This window comes from Eurosta solidaginis, chromosome 4 (genome assembly GCF_040869045.1).
Source record: "Eurosta solidaginis isolate ZX-2024a chromosome 4, ASM4086904v1, whole genome shotgun sequence".
NCBI classification, from domain to species: Eukaryota; Metazoa; Arthropoda; class Insecta; order Diptera; family Tephritidae; genus Eurosta; species Eurosta solidaginis.
In genome coordinates, this window is record NC_090322.1 from 50,059,239 (window position 1) to 50,073,832 (window position 14,594).

Here is a 14,594-nt window from a genome sequence, read left to right on the forward strand (position 1 = left end):
ATTGACGCAACAAATGGGGTTACACTGAAATTACAGTCCTTGGTCGGGAAAAATCCCGAGTCGCTCCGGTGCATAGAACCGACATCCTTGGGAAGCGTCGAAGGAGCAGTTGTTTTCATCTATTAGTGGGATTGGTTCCTTCTCGTGCTACAGCAAAACGTTTAAACGAGTTCCTCCAGCTTAGGCTTACTTGTAACTTTTTGGCTCATCGGCCAATGTTTTCATTTTAAATCGAACCCATACGTGACTATCAGGGGCTTTCCAGCGAAAGTTAATCAAAACAACACACATTTATATCATACCAAAATCGATATTTCTTTCAATCAATACAAACTCCCACTTGCTCCATTAAATCTTAAACCGTTAAAGAGACACCCTTTTCTATAAATTATATATACGTATATATGGATGTACATATGTAAGTATATATGTATATACATATGTTTGTCTACTTTTCGTTTTCGTTTCGTTTTATTAGGGGGACTCATGATAGCATATAAACTTATAAGGTGTAAAATTATATCCATTTACACACGCGGTTATATGAACGCACCTAGTAATACTCTTGATAAACTTGATTGTTTTTCAGCTGTATTATTTCCAAAAAAATTTTTTTGATTGTTATACAAATTAAAAAATACCAAGATTAAGTGAAAAATCAAAACTAAAACGCCTTTACTTGCTGATGTTGGAGACTTTTGATGAAAATGCCGTCTGTAATGTCTGCAAGGTTGCATTCCTTTGAGTTTACCGTGTTTACACAATGAAATGTGCGCGTAAATTTATACAAACTGTGTAAATGATTTTTCATACAAAATTTGACAGCTCGTGTGTAAACTAGATAAATTTATACGTTTACACACTTTATAAGGCATTTATACGGTTACATGAGTCCCCCTATTATTTTGAATTTGCTGCATATTTTTATTTCATTTATTTTGGCCTTTTTAATGGATGTGAAATAAATTTCGCTAATGCTGCTTTTGCAACTTATTTTCTTATTTTTCCATTCGCATTCGCTTGCCTCTCACAACCGCAACCCTACTTCGTGTGTGTTGCGTGTGCGACGTTGCCAAGTTTCACATAAGGAAAACATATGAAAATGTTTAAGTTTTACTTGCTGTAAAAGTTTGAGGAGGGTTTGAGTTCTCCTACATATGTATATACGGGAAAGGTTCACCAGATATTTGAAATATTTACTATAGCAGAAATCTATAGTCCAGAGCCCTTCTGTGAACTTACAAATCCGCACACTAGGGAAACGATAAGTAACTGGTAATTAAAGCTGGAGACATTATTATTATTATTTTATTTTTATTTATTTTTTATTGGTGCTTTATCGGTAACCTTTTAACAGCTGATTCGACCAACCTTATGAGAATCAATGCAATCGATTATTGGTGCCGCTAAGGTCGTAACCGTATCGTAGCGAACCAATTGGGTTTTGGTTTACCGTCGTAACTATAAACAGCTGATTACGTTAGGGATACGGATACAGCGATACGACATACGGCACCAATGACTCCGGCTTAAAGTGGATTGAACGCCCAGGGCAGACCAAATTCCTTACACTCCCACCAACGAGAGTATGATCCAAACTCATTTAAGTAACCAGAGAGGACCTACGAACTCTCACTGGGTACTTTACGGGGCACTGTAGTCTACGATGTCCTGTAAATCTAGCTGACACATAAATCCGTCAAGGCATCGGGGCCTAATAATGTTTCAGTCTTTAAGAGGAAATCATATAACCAAACATTTTGAAACTTTATAGTCAAAGATTTGGTCCACAATTCCAGCTTTTGCCTTTTACAACGAAAATGTTACAAGTTCTAATGAGGTAGTAAACCTGACATAAACTCTTCTCTGGGTTTCGCTTCAGTGGTAATTTCAAGTGATGTTTCTAGACAGTGATGCCATAGCAAAAAAAATAGAAATTCCACGAAATTAGTTGAATTATTCCATTCTTTCCTTTATACCAGCGATAATTCCCTCATGATAACCCATGCTGCTCAAATGTATCAATTTGACTTTAACAGCAAAACATGTCTTAACTATAACCGACTCTAAATCTAGAAAAAAGGATGTAATTTCATAAACGTACATAGTCTGATTTAACGTGTTGGAACTCCACATATTACGTATCTTCTACGATGAACCAGCAGAATTTTTTTTTTATGTTTTTATGATTCTCTGAACCTCAGCATCCCCGATTTGGCCTACTGACAGCTTAAGCCTCATGTCTTATTAAATGCTTTGAGATCATCTCCCACTGGCAGCAGCCATGGCCCAAACTCTTTCATTCAAATAAATATATTCGGAACACTTTCGTAGAGCCGTGTTCATATCCGACTTGAAAGGGCTAAATGTTTCGATTTAATTCAAGTAGCCTTGAACGAGTAAATGGGAAGTAATTAATTATTTTTGTGTGTCAACTGACCTGCGGATATCCCTTTTAGCCAATGTTTGATAAAAAAAACATCCCACAAAAGGGGCAAAATCCCCCGATTTGGTTTCACAGTTTCTAGATTAAAACGATCGAATAAGTCAGATACAGATGGCCTCTCGACTGCGTTGTTTAAAGCATGTCCGGGCTTAGTTTTGCCTCATGAGATACTTTTAAATAGTTCACTTCCCCGCGAGGTGTTTATTGATGCCTGACAACTTGCATCGATAACTCCAATTTGCAAATGTGGATATAAGAGTGATGTTTGCAAATACAGCCTATATCAAAACTCACCTGAATGCATTAAAAACGCACAAGATAGACCTTCCAGTCAAAAGCCTAATTTTCGCTAAGCAGCATGGTATTGATTGAAAACTCATCTGCCTTGCAAATGCCGTTCGGAGTCGGCATAAAACATGTAGGTTCCGTCCGGCCAATTTGTAGGGAAAATCAAGAGGAGCACGACGCAAATTGGAAGAGAAGCTCGGCCTTAGGTCTCTTCGGAGGTTATCGCGCCTTAGATTTTTTTAGCATGGTATTGTTGCGAAACGTTCCACGGTTACCAATCTATTTAGTGAAGAATTTGCCAAACAAATGCCAAGGTGCACTAGGAAACCATCTACCATACCACCGGCCCATTGTTCTTTTCACTGTACTAGCGATAAAGCACTCCCCGACGGTTTTGGGGGTTATCGATAAATATTCGGTTCGCATCCTTCGTTTATCTGGAGCGATTTGATATGACCACTTCGAACTTTTTAAGACATCAACTACGCATTTTTGTGAGTTTTTTAAGGAACTTGGAGTCACCCCAGAAATACTTCCTGAAGGTAAAGAGGATTGTTGTGGATATGGGCAGCCCTTTGCGGGATATAAATCCCTCGTTCCTTACCCCTTTTGCTACGAGCCCGACACGACATTTCAGGGCACGAGCGCACATTTCTCACTAAAACAGCAAAGTTCACTGCCAAGTGGTGAATTGTGTAAAATTTTCTAACAAAAAATTTAATTCAATTCAAGTACAAAATGAATTTCGCCTACTCGAAACAATAACAACAGGAAAAAAATACCAACAAAAAAGTAAGAAGTTAAAAAAGATGAAAGTTTGCCAACAATGAGCTAAATTGTAACGACTGTTTTCCGCTCGCTCCACGAGTTTTTAATTTTTGCCTACTAGCCCAACCAACCATGTGCTCCAGGTAGCCGAGTGGCCCACAGCTACATATTACATATTAATACTAGGTAGTGATGTCTGGTTTGGGGTAATAAGAGATCCGGTTTCGCAAATTTCGGTTCGAACCGAAACCGGGTGTTACTTAATGGAATGATATTTCTCAGAAAAAATTTGAATTCTGCTGTCATAGGTTCATAGCTCACTTTATGTCCTCCCCGAAGGAGAGTGTTGTGGATGTGGGTAGTATTTTGACTAGCACCTTTTTCTTCGTCTAACGACAGGTGTGCCTTCCGCGGAAATATTTTAGACCCCTTAACTTGCTGTGGGATTTGTTGCGTGTAAGGACAGCTGCTTCTTATCTACATAGCTAGCCAGTGTGCCTGTTCGTTTTCCTCCACGCCATTAGTACTGGGAACCACACCGGCTTACGGCTCATACTTGCGGTTGATAAATGTTCGTGTTTGAACGCATATTCAGCTAAGTTTCGATTCGGGCTTCAAGGCTACCATATATGTAAGTGTTTGGGGACTTTTTTAGTTTGGAAGAATTTCGTTCTAATCTGATTTAGGTTGTTTCTAAAAAATCATTTACTTATGTTCGGTTTTTCAGTGCGAGTAAAAAGCCAGTTAAAGTTGGCTAGAGTTTAACCTTGCCATTTTTTGGATTACATTCGATTAAACGCCCAAAAGGGCAAAGTTAAACTCTAGTCAACTTTAACTGTAGTTTAAACTCACATTGAAAAACCGAGCCTTAGTACGGTTTTTCGAATGTTTAAAGCCCCGCTGTGCACATATGATTGCTACGCGATGGACTACGGAGGTATAATACTGATAGAACAACCCTCGGAGAGATAAATGGAAAGTCACTCCTGGACCTATAACCAACTGTGTGGTAATTTGGAGGGGCCAGATCGAACACCGCCTCCAACGGACATTTTTTGAGCCTTTTAACGTATTTTTCGCTCGTTTTTTGCTAAAAGCATTCTTTGGTTGTCGATTTGCTAATCTTGCTACATACCCAATTTCAGAAACAATTTCAATTCTTGTAAAAACCATATCTGTCCAATCATTGAATACCCAACTCGGTGTGTCCGGTTCTCCGGTTTTATTCATCACTAGTTAGAAAGGAAGTACAAGTACACAGTACACGATTAAAAGTATGATGAGAGGAGCGGCGCTAAACCTGGTTAAACTAAACACAAGAAATAGTAACAACAACACCGACAACAACAAAGCAGTCGACGTAAGTGAAACTTGGCAACGTAGCGCAATTTATTTTATTCACCTCATCTGCAATTTATATCAAATACAAATAAAACCAGACGTACATACATATATTTATGCGCACAGTCGTATATACATACATATGTACGTACAAACCGGACGGCGATGATGACGATGACAACGGCTGCCAGATTATTGTATTTGCATCGCAAATGGTCCTTTTTATTTCCTGTGGTTTCAGCGGTTGCGTTTATTTTGTTACCGACACTTTTTGTTGAAGTGCTACGTGTTACTCAATTTGCGGTACATTTAATCGTTAGAGAAACGATCATAAAAACCAGGTAAAAGGTAACTACAAACACCATATGCGAAATTCGAATACTTTCTGAGCCGAATCGTGCTTATTCATTCGCATAATTCGGTCTTACAGAAAAAAGTTAGTTAAATATAAACTAGTTGCCAAGCCATGCAACTTTGCCATAGAAATAACCATCGCTCACTGTTTGTTATGCAAATTATGGCAGTAATTTATTTGAGTTGTATGATACCAATTTATGGTTAATTTATAGTTAGCTTATATTACTACAGGGAATCTAGCCAGCGTAGCCTTTGAACTTTTACTTGTTAACCTTCTTCGATACCCGCTGTCGGCATCACGAACAGGATCATAAATATTCCAGAGGATTGTGCTCTTAAACACTGCAAATACCATCCATACGTTAATCGTTTTAAGTCGTACAACATCAAAAATGAGGGACTCATAGAGCGCGACTTTTATTTATCTAGGGAGACTTTTACTTTTCAAAAGCATAATCAGTCCAAAGAAGTCCTTCGTCGTAAGAGTAACTCGGACATATCATCATACAACCAGCAGAAGTCAACAAATAGATGGTGCATGCCGATCTTTTACCGTCAGTCTTTTCTACGATCTGACATATGGTGAAGACTTAGTCGATGGTAGATTTACCAGGACTGAATCTACACTGGTAAGGTCCAATCAGTTCACTAACTTTCGACTTCAGTCTTTTCGCACAAAACCCTGGAGAACACTGTAGTAATTGAAACTACGTTTTTATTTTATAATAAAAATTTAAATTATATTTTTTAAACTCGCCTAAAAGTATGCGTCTATATGTTTTTTATTTTTTTACAATCATCAATATTTTTGAAAATTGAAAATCAATATTGAAACTTAAAATATTGATAATACATTTAAAAATTAAAAAGTTCAAAGTAACTAAAATACAAAGTTAAATAAAGATAATAAGAACCCTACATTACTCCCCCTTCAAGAAAATTTATCATTAAACAAATTGAATGTAACTCTCTTTTTATGTAAATTCTTGGTGTTGTTTGTGTCTGTTGTCTCAATTATTGCAGGTTTTAATCTATCAATAGGAATAGTTTTAATATTATTATCTATTTCAAGTTTAAAACATTTTTGGTCTTTTTCCACAATTTTGTAAGGGCCTTCATATGGTTGTTGTAATGAATGTTTATTAATGACTCGAACGAATGCAAATTTACAAGTTTGAAGATCTTTTGGAACATAAATTCCAGTATCAGCATCTTTATGATGACTTAAATTTGATCTAACATTTCGAAAATGTTCACGTAAATTACTTAAAACTTCAGTTGATGAGAAATTTTTAGCTGATGGCACAACAAGTTCCCCTGGCAAACGTAAATTCTGACCGAAAACCATTTCCGCTGGTGTAGCCGAAATATCTTCTTTGTAAATAGATCGCAAACCAAGTAATATGACAGGTAACTCGTCATACCAATTATTTGTGTCCTCTCTAGCTATTATAGTAGTCTTTAATTGTCTATGAAACCTTTCAACCATACCATTTCCTTGAGGGTGATATGCGGATGTTGTAACTTGGTGACTACCAAGTAATTTAGTTAACTCTGAAAACAATTTCGATGTAAATTGACTACCTTGATCAGTTGTTATCTTTAACGGAACTCCAAACCGAGAAATATATTCTCTAAAAAACTTATTTGCAATTGTAGTTGCTGAAATATCTTTTAATGCATATGCCTCAGGCCAGCGGGTAAATCTTTCAATAATCGTTAAAATATAGCGATGTCCTTTTGAAATAGGTAATGGTCCAACTATATCTAAATGGATGTGTTCAAATCTATTCTTGGGAATTTGAATTTTGACAACAGGGGATTTTGTATGACGATAAACATTAGACTTTTGACAATTAAGACACTCTTTTGACCAAATATTAATATCCTTATTCATATTAGGCCAATAATATTTTTTAACTATGAGCCGTCGTGTAGCTCTTGTACCCGGATGTGCTATTCCATGTAAAATATCAAATACTGTCTTTCGCAAATTACTCGGTACAAATGGCCTAGGAGTTTCTCCTGAAATTTCACACCAAATATTAAAATTTAAAATCGGAATATTAATTAACTTTAAATTTAGATATTGAGAATCAGATACAAGTTGATTTAAGTCATCATCTTTTTGTTGTTCAGTTTGTAAAATTTTAAAATTCAGTTCTGTATTATATATTGCATTAACCTCAAAAGCTCTAGATAGCGTATCTGCTACAACATTGGCTTCTCCTTTAATGTATTGTATGTCATCAGTAAATTGTGCTATAGATTCCAAGTGTCTCGTTTGTCTAGGACTTCGTTCTGTTTTTGAATTTAAAGCAGTAGTCAAAGGTTTATGGTCCGTATAAACTGTAAATTGTCGTCCTTCCAAAAGATATCTAAAATGTTTTATATTTAAATAAATCGCCAATAATTCCCTATCAAAAGCACTATACTTAATTTTAGTTGGAGAAAGTTTTTTAGAAAAGAATGCAATGGGCTCAATTTTATTATTGTAATTTTGTTGTATAACGCCCCCAGTCGCTGTGTTAGATATATCTACTGTTAAAGATAATTTAGCATCTTTGTTAAAATGATTTAACAATATCGTAGATGCTAATTTATCTTTAATGCATTCAAAAGCTTCATTCGAATTCTCATCCCATACCAAAGTTTTGTCACGTTTCTTATTTACTTTGTTAATTAGATAATAAATTTTGTTTGTAAATTCTGCTAGTTTTGGAATGTATCTATGATAATAATTTACCATACCAATAAATTTCTGTGCCTGCTTAACTGATTTTGGACGTTCGAAATTGCGAATAGCTGATACCTTTTCATCGGAAGGTCGAATACCTCTTCCAGAAATGTTATGTCCTAAAAAATCGATACTAGGTACACCAAAAGTACATTTACTTGGTTTAATGTTTAAACCGTACTCTGTAAGGCGTTGAAAAAGGATACGTAAATCTTTTAAATGTTGTTCTTCGTCTGTACTTGCAATAAGTAAGTCGTCGATGTAAGCATATACAAAATCTAAGTCACCTACTACCTCATTTATGAATCGTTGAAAGGTTTGTGCAGAATTTCTAAGTCCGAAAGGCATTCACATGAATTCAAACATACCGAAAGGAGTTGTAATAGCAGTTTTGTAAATATCTTCTTCAGCCATAGGAATTTGGTGATATGCCCTAACTAAATCTAATTTTGAAAATATATTTTTATTATGAAGGTTCATATTAAAATCTTGAATGTGAGGTAAGGGATAACGATCGGGAACAGTTACAATATTCAATCTTCTAAAATCACCACATGGACGCCAATCATTCAACTATTTTTTAGGTACAAGGTGAAGTGGTGATGCTACTGAAGAATTTGAAGGCCGACAAATGCCTGTTTTAACTAAGAAATCAAACTCCGTTTTCGCGACTTTGTATTTTACCGGATCTAAGCGCCTGGGCTTAGAAAATGGAAGACTACCTTCTGTTACAAGTCGATGTACTGTTGTACATATGTTTAACAGGTTTAGTATAATCTGGCTCTGAAATAAGTGACGGAAACTCTTTTAATAATTTTGTAAATTTATTTTCAATCACAAATAATTTGGGTAATGGAATATCACAAAAGTAAGATACTGTATTAACTGAGAAATTGGTTAATGGATCTACTAAACGTTTATGTTTAATGTCTATAAGAAGACCATATTTACAAAGAAAATCAGCGCCAATTATTGGCTTGGCTATATCCGCAATCAACAATGTAAAGGGAAATTCACGTCTTAAACCCAAATTTACGTTTAAAAGCCTTTTCCCGTAAGTGGCAATTGTTGATCCATTAGCTGCAGTGAGAATTATGTCTGAACGTTTCGTATGAGGAAATTTAGACGCGGGTAATACCGAAATTTCTGCTCCACTATCAATTAAAAAATTTTGTTTGTTTTCTCTGTCAAAAATAAATAAGCGACGCTTCGAATATTCTAAATTTCCATTGTTCGTCGCTGCAACATCGGAAGAATTTTGTTTGCTGAATCTTTGTTTTTTGTTATAACAAGTTTTTTTATACAAGGTTGTTCACAACTTCTAGCATAATTTCCAAATTTGTAGTGAAATCTACACGACCAATTTGGATTATTACGCGAGCTAGAACGACGCCTAAAAGAATTTCTAAAATAGTTCCTAGAATTGGAACGCGACCTAGATTGATTCCGATACATTTCTGTTTTAATTTCAGCTAACTCCAGAGAAAGTTTCTGAAAATTTTCACACATTAAAGAAGTGGTTTTAACCAAGTTTTCAACAACAGAATTTTGTGCTTTTGTATCCGAAAAATTATTAACCGAAAATACTTCATTTTTGTTTATCACTTCCCAAATATTATCTGCTAATTTTGTTAATTCGGTAATATTATTAGAACTCGAACTAGCCAAAATCATACTCAAATTTTTAGGAAGTTTACGCATCCAAATTTTCTTTAAAATATTTTCACTAAAATTTGATCCGGCTCATATAATTAATGAACGATAAAATTCTGATGGCTTACGATCACCCATCTCAGAATCATTTAAAATTTTATCAAGTTTCGAATTTTCGCTAAGTGAGTGTCTTTCTATCAAAACTTTTTTAAGTTCAGTAAATTTGTTATTAATGGAGGATTTTGGATAAAATCCAAAATAGTTATTATCACTTCCTGCGGAAGTGCTGTAATGATGTGTTCGTATTTAGTGTTTTCTTGTGTAATGTTTTTAGTACTAAATTGTGTTTCGGCATGAATAAACCATGCTTCCGGATAATTAGTCCAAAATTGTGGTAGTTTTACTGAAACTGCCAAAATTTCATTTTGAGTAACATTTGTATATGGATTTGTAATTTGTTGTTGAGGAGTGTCATTTGGTGTATTTATAAATGAATCATTTAGTTTATTAGAAAGTGTAGATGTTTGTGTATTATGTTGTGGTGAACGAAACATTATTGAATTAAATGAAGAGAGTTCACTAGCAAACCAGTAAAATTAACTAGTAATTCTATGAAAAGAGAGTTTACAATAATAATAATAATAATATATCTATATTTTAGTATACATACATAAAAGATGATATTTTTATTCAAATACTTGCGAATATTTAGTTTGTTGCCGTAACTGATACTTATGCAATGGCTTTTGATGGTGTTGTGTTTGCAGTTGTTCCCGTTGCTACTGCTTCTTTAAGTTATTCGAGGATAATAATTCCTTTGGTTGTTTTTTAAACGTTTGAAGGTTTTGCCTATGAATGATGATGATGTACGGTAGCAATTGTTTGAAATTGGTTTGATGATAATGTTTTGACGCCACTTGAGTACTTTTAAATTGTGTTGGCTGTTGATAATTTCACAGTGGAATTTGTTGATTTTACATTTAGCTTATTGGATCAAAGTAACTGTCAAATAAATCTTCCAACTCCTTATCTTCTGGCTTTAATTCCTCAATATCTTATCACTTCAGCTAAACAATCTCTTTATTTACTTCATATAGTATTCAAGATTTATAAATCATATTTTTGTTTTATATACTTTCAATTTAACCTCTTCTTCTTCCCTTTAAAGCTGCCATATTTTGTTCATGCGTCTCTGGATCTTCGTCTTTATGTGTAGTTGAGTGTAACCGTAGCTACGAAGCCAAACGAAAGGCTAAGGGACAAAACTTACATCTGTGTATACTATCACCCAGATGTAGACGTAAATGCGGATTGAGTGCACTTTTTTGTAATATTTGCATTTATATTGTTTTTCACCGGTATGAGTACGCATATGCTGGTTTAAGTACGCAGCATATATAAATCGCTTATCACAAAGATCACATTTATTGGCCTTTTCTCCGCTATTATATAGTTTATGTCTACTTAAAACCGACTTTGTTTTAAAAAAATTTTTTACAAATATCGCACTGGTATTGGTATTGTTCGTTCTTTTCACGTATTTTTTTGTATCTTATTGTGATTTGTTAAAATGCAAAAATTTAACTGCACTGCAATGTTTTTGTTTCACAGACTGGCTGATCGCCAATGTAGTAATTGAAACTACGTTTTTATTTTATAATAAAAATTTAAATTATATTTTTTAAACTCGCCTAAAAGTATGCGTCTATATTTTTTTTATTTTTTTACAATCATCAATATTTTTGAAAATTGAAAATCAATATTGAAACTTAAAATATTGATAATACATTTAAAAATTAAAAGGTTCAAAGTAACTAAAATACAAAGTTGAATAAAGATAATAAGAACCCTACAAACACTTAAATTCCAATCTGGAGGCATGTACAGATTTTCTAGCCGGGATGAATATGCCCTGCAGACAAATTGACAACGGCACATAGTAGCGTAGATTTTGGTTTACATTATAGTACAACTTCATCGTATTTGGCAAGATGACATACGAGAAAGAGTAACTGAACTTAATTGTTGAATTCAGAATATGTTATTTATTACAACAAATTCGACAATTTCTTATCTTTTATGGCTTAAAAGTATGATCCAACGTACTTTGGTTCTAAAAGGAGTTATAATTCCAAAAAAAAGATTTGCTTGTTATTTACGACCGTCGTCGTATCAAGAACTTTCTTTTATGTCGTTGCTGCTTTGTGATCGTGTGTTACGATTCAGCACAGTTATTTTCATGTCGAAATTTGATTTCGTACCTATTTTATAATTTTGTTCCTTTTTCACTACGAATTTCGGCATCATAATTACTGGAGTGTGGAAAGGCGAGAGCGACAACGAACAAAATGCGCGCTCATCCGTCGCAACAACTTTACAACTGACGACGACGACAACGTTGACTTGTTCCACCGGCAAAACGACCCACACATAAGTGTACAAGTCACTTCCATACATACCAGTGATGATAATCATGGTACATTTGTACTTTTTTGGTACATTTCGCTTCCCGAAAGTACGTTGGTACTACATTGACATAGTTGGTCCATTTTTGTAAAATACAGCACTACACTTCAAGAGCTTTGCAAAGTAGCTCTGAGTGTCCAAAAAAATTTAAAATTTTTCGAAAAAAATATATCCGTCTTCTTTTACCTCACAAAACTTTCCTTAATTCGTGCTATTTTTTAAAATGTACGCTAGCAAAATAGCAAGCCATGAAATACGCACATACGCTTACACATTTGTATGTGAACGAATTTATGTACATACAGATCACTTATATCCAAAAATTCTCACCAACAAGAATATGGAGACTCCAACCATGCAGCAGCGTAAGTGTATAAATATACAAACCAGTATGTCACTAATTAAGAAAACGCAATTGTTTTTGTACGTAGATAGTGTGGACGAAAGAAATTTCGGGAAGTATAAATTTCGTTTAGGCAGCAGTGGAAGGAAATGTATCCATGGTTGGAAGAGGACAAATCTATTTAGGGGAAAAAATGTATTTTGTGCAATTCTTCATTTCTAGGCGGACTTGCTCTCATCAAACGACATGCGTGCTCTGAAGCCCATATTCGAGCTGAAAATTTAGCCAAAACTACACCGAAAATTGTGGAGCACGTTGACAATAAATCAAGCAATTCAGTAAGCCAAGCCGCAAAGAGCTTTCAGGTAAAATTGTTTTGTTGTCGACCACAATATTTTTCGGTACAGAAATGATTGTTATTCTAAATTTGATAAAACAGAGTAATTTGATTCTGAATTTGGAGCTTTAGCAGAGCATGAGAGTCTTAAAAAATTCAAGAATTTAAATATAGGCAACTTTTGAGAAGAAATAAGATCAGTTAAAAAATTTTTAATGCGCCAATGTTTTCCAATATTTATAGAATAGTTCAAGGCATATTGTCGATTCCACATTCACCCGCAAACGTAGAAAGGATATTTTCTATACAAAATTTAATTAAAATGAAGTGTAGAAATAGATTTCAAATAAACACGGTTTCGAATTTAATAAAAACTAAAGACTTGATGAAATAAACTAACAGTAGTTCTCATAATATAGATACGAGGTGTTCAAAGAAGATCTGTTAATGTAGTAATTAAAACATCAGTTATTAGTATAGATATAGGCGACAATTCGTCGACTTTTATATCTGAATCTAAACCTTTTGTACCTAAAATGTTTTTATGAAATTTTTTTCGCATTGAATGCAGTTTTTATATTTTTTTTTAAATTTAATTTTATGTTCCTTAGTGGCACTCAATAAAGAAATGCATTTATATATGTACATACTTGTACGATTTAATCGATAAACTTGTTTTAATATTTTTACTGGAAAAGTATTTCTTCATAAATAATATTTCCCTGTTATACCACGTTTTATTTGTCTTAGAAAGTTTCCTGACTAAAAACAGTTTTTCGATAAAGAAGCAGAGCATAACTCTAGTTTGGTTAAAATTCACATTAGAAGACTTTTGGTACATTTTTGGATGATTTGGTACATTTTTTCCATCGTTTGGTACAAAATAAAAAAATCCATTTATCATCCCTGATACATACTGTGTTTTTGTGTGAGGTTTGTTTGCTGCCGTGCATATAAAACCCACATGCAACCAGTGGCGTCCCTAGGTTTTAATTAGAAGTTGCTAATATAATTTGTATCTTATGGCGTGTGTGGGTAAGTGGGTTGGATATTATGGTACAGTTTTATGTGAATCTTAGATGGTGCTACACGAGAATGCCAATACGAAGATGGTGTGATCAACCGCTATATTTTGAATCAGGTTTGTAGCACCTGACAATATTAATTCAAGTGAGGTTTGCTCAATTAAAAAATCCACGTTATCGCTTGTATAGCTTCAAAATCGGGAGCAAAACAAAATAATGATTCACAAGACTTATTTCTATGAAACATGGGTTTATATTAAAAAAAAGTGTTTTCAATTGTTTTTTTGTTTTTATCGGCCTATTGATAAATGATTCAAGGTTCGATTCGAGCTCAAGGCCAGTACAATAATTTTTTTCCAATGATAATTATTGTTATTTTTTAATTTTTCTAAATATGAAAAATTGTATTTTGTTTTTGGAATAGAAGTAGAAAATTTTTCAGACAACCTGCCATAGCTGCGCAGATAGATCCAAAATACGATTTTTTAAATTTAGAAAAATTTAAAAATAACAATAATTATCATTAGAAAAAAATTATTGTTCTGGCTTTGAGCTCGAATCGAACCTTGAAAAAGTGTTTTCTTAAAACAGGAATATACAGAAATTGGTTCTAGGCAAAGTTCCTTTTTTGCACCCATGTTCTTATTTGTTGAAGACAACTTAAAATACAACCAAGTTATCATTTATCACTCTCAAATGTTGAGTCAGCTGCTTTAGTTGCAACTATGGTGAAGATTTACACTCAAATGCTGGCTCGCAGTCGCTGACAATTGTTACAGAATTTCAATTATTCCTATAATCTTCAATGTTTCATTAAAAACTGAACTATAACA

At 34.0% G+C, this 14,594-nt stretch overlaps 1 protein-coding gene across 1 annotated transcript in view; it reads right to left on the reverse strand.

Moving 5' to 3' along the window:
- Positions 1-11,939, reverse strand: part of Smr (Smrter) — a 512,335-nt gene extending 500,396 nt beyond the window's left edge. The window contains exon 1 of the mRNA XM_067781478.1: positions 11,852-11,939. The gene's annotated coding sequence lies outside the window, so the exon portion shown is untranslated. The remainder of the gene's footprint in view (positions 1-11,851) is intronic.
- Positions 11,940-14,594: the final 2,655 nt, after the last annotated feature.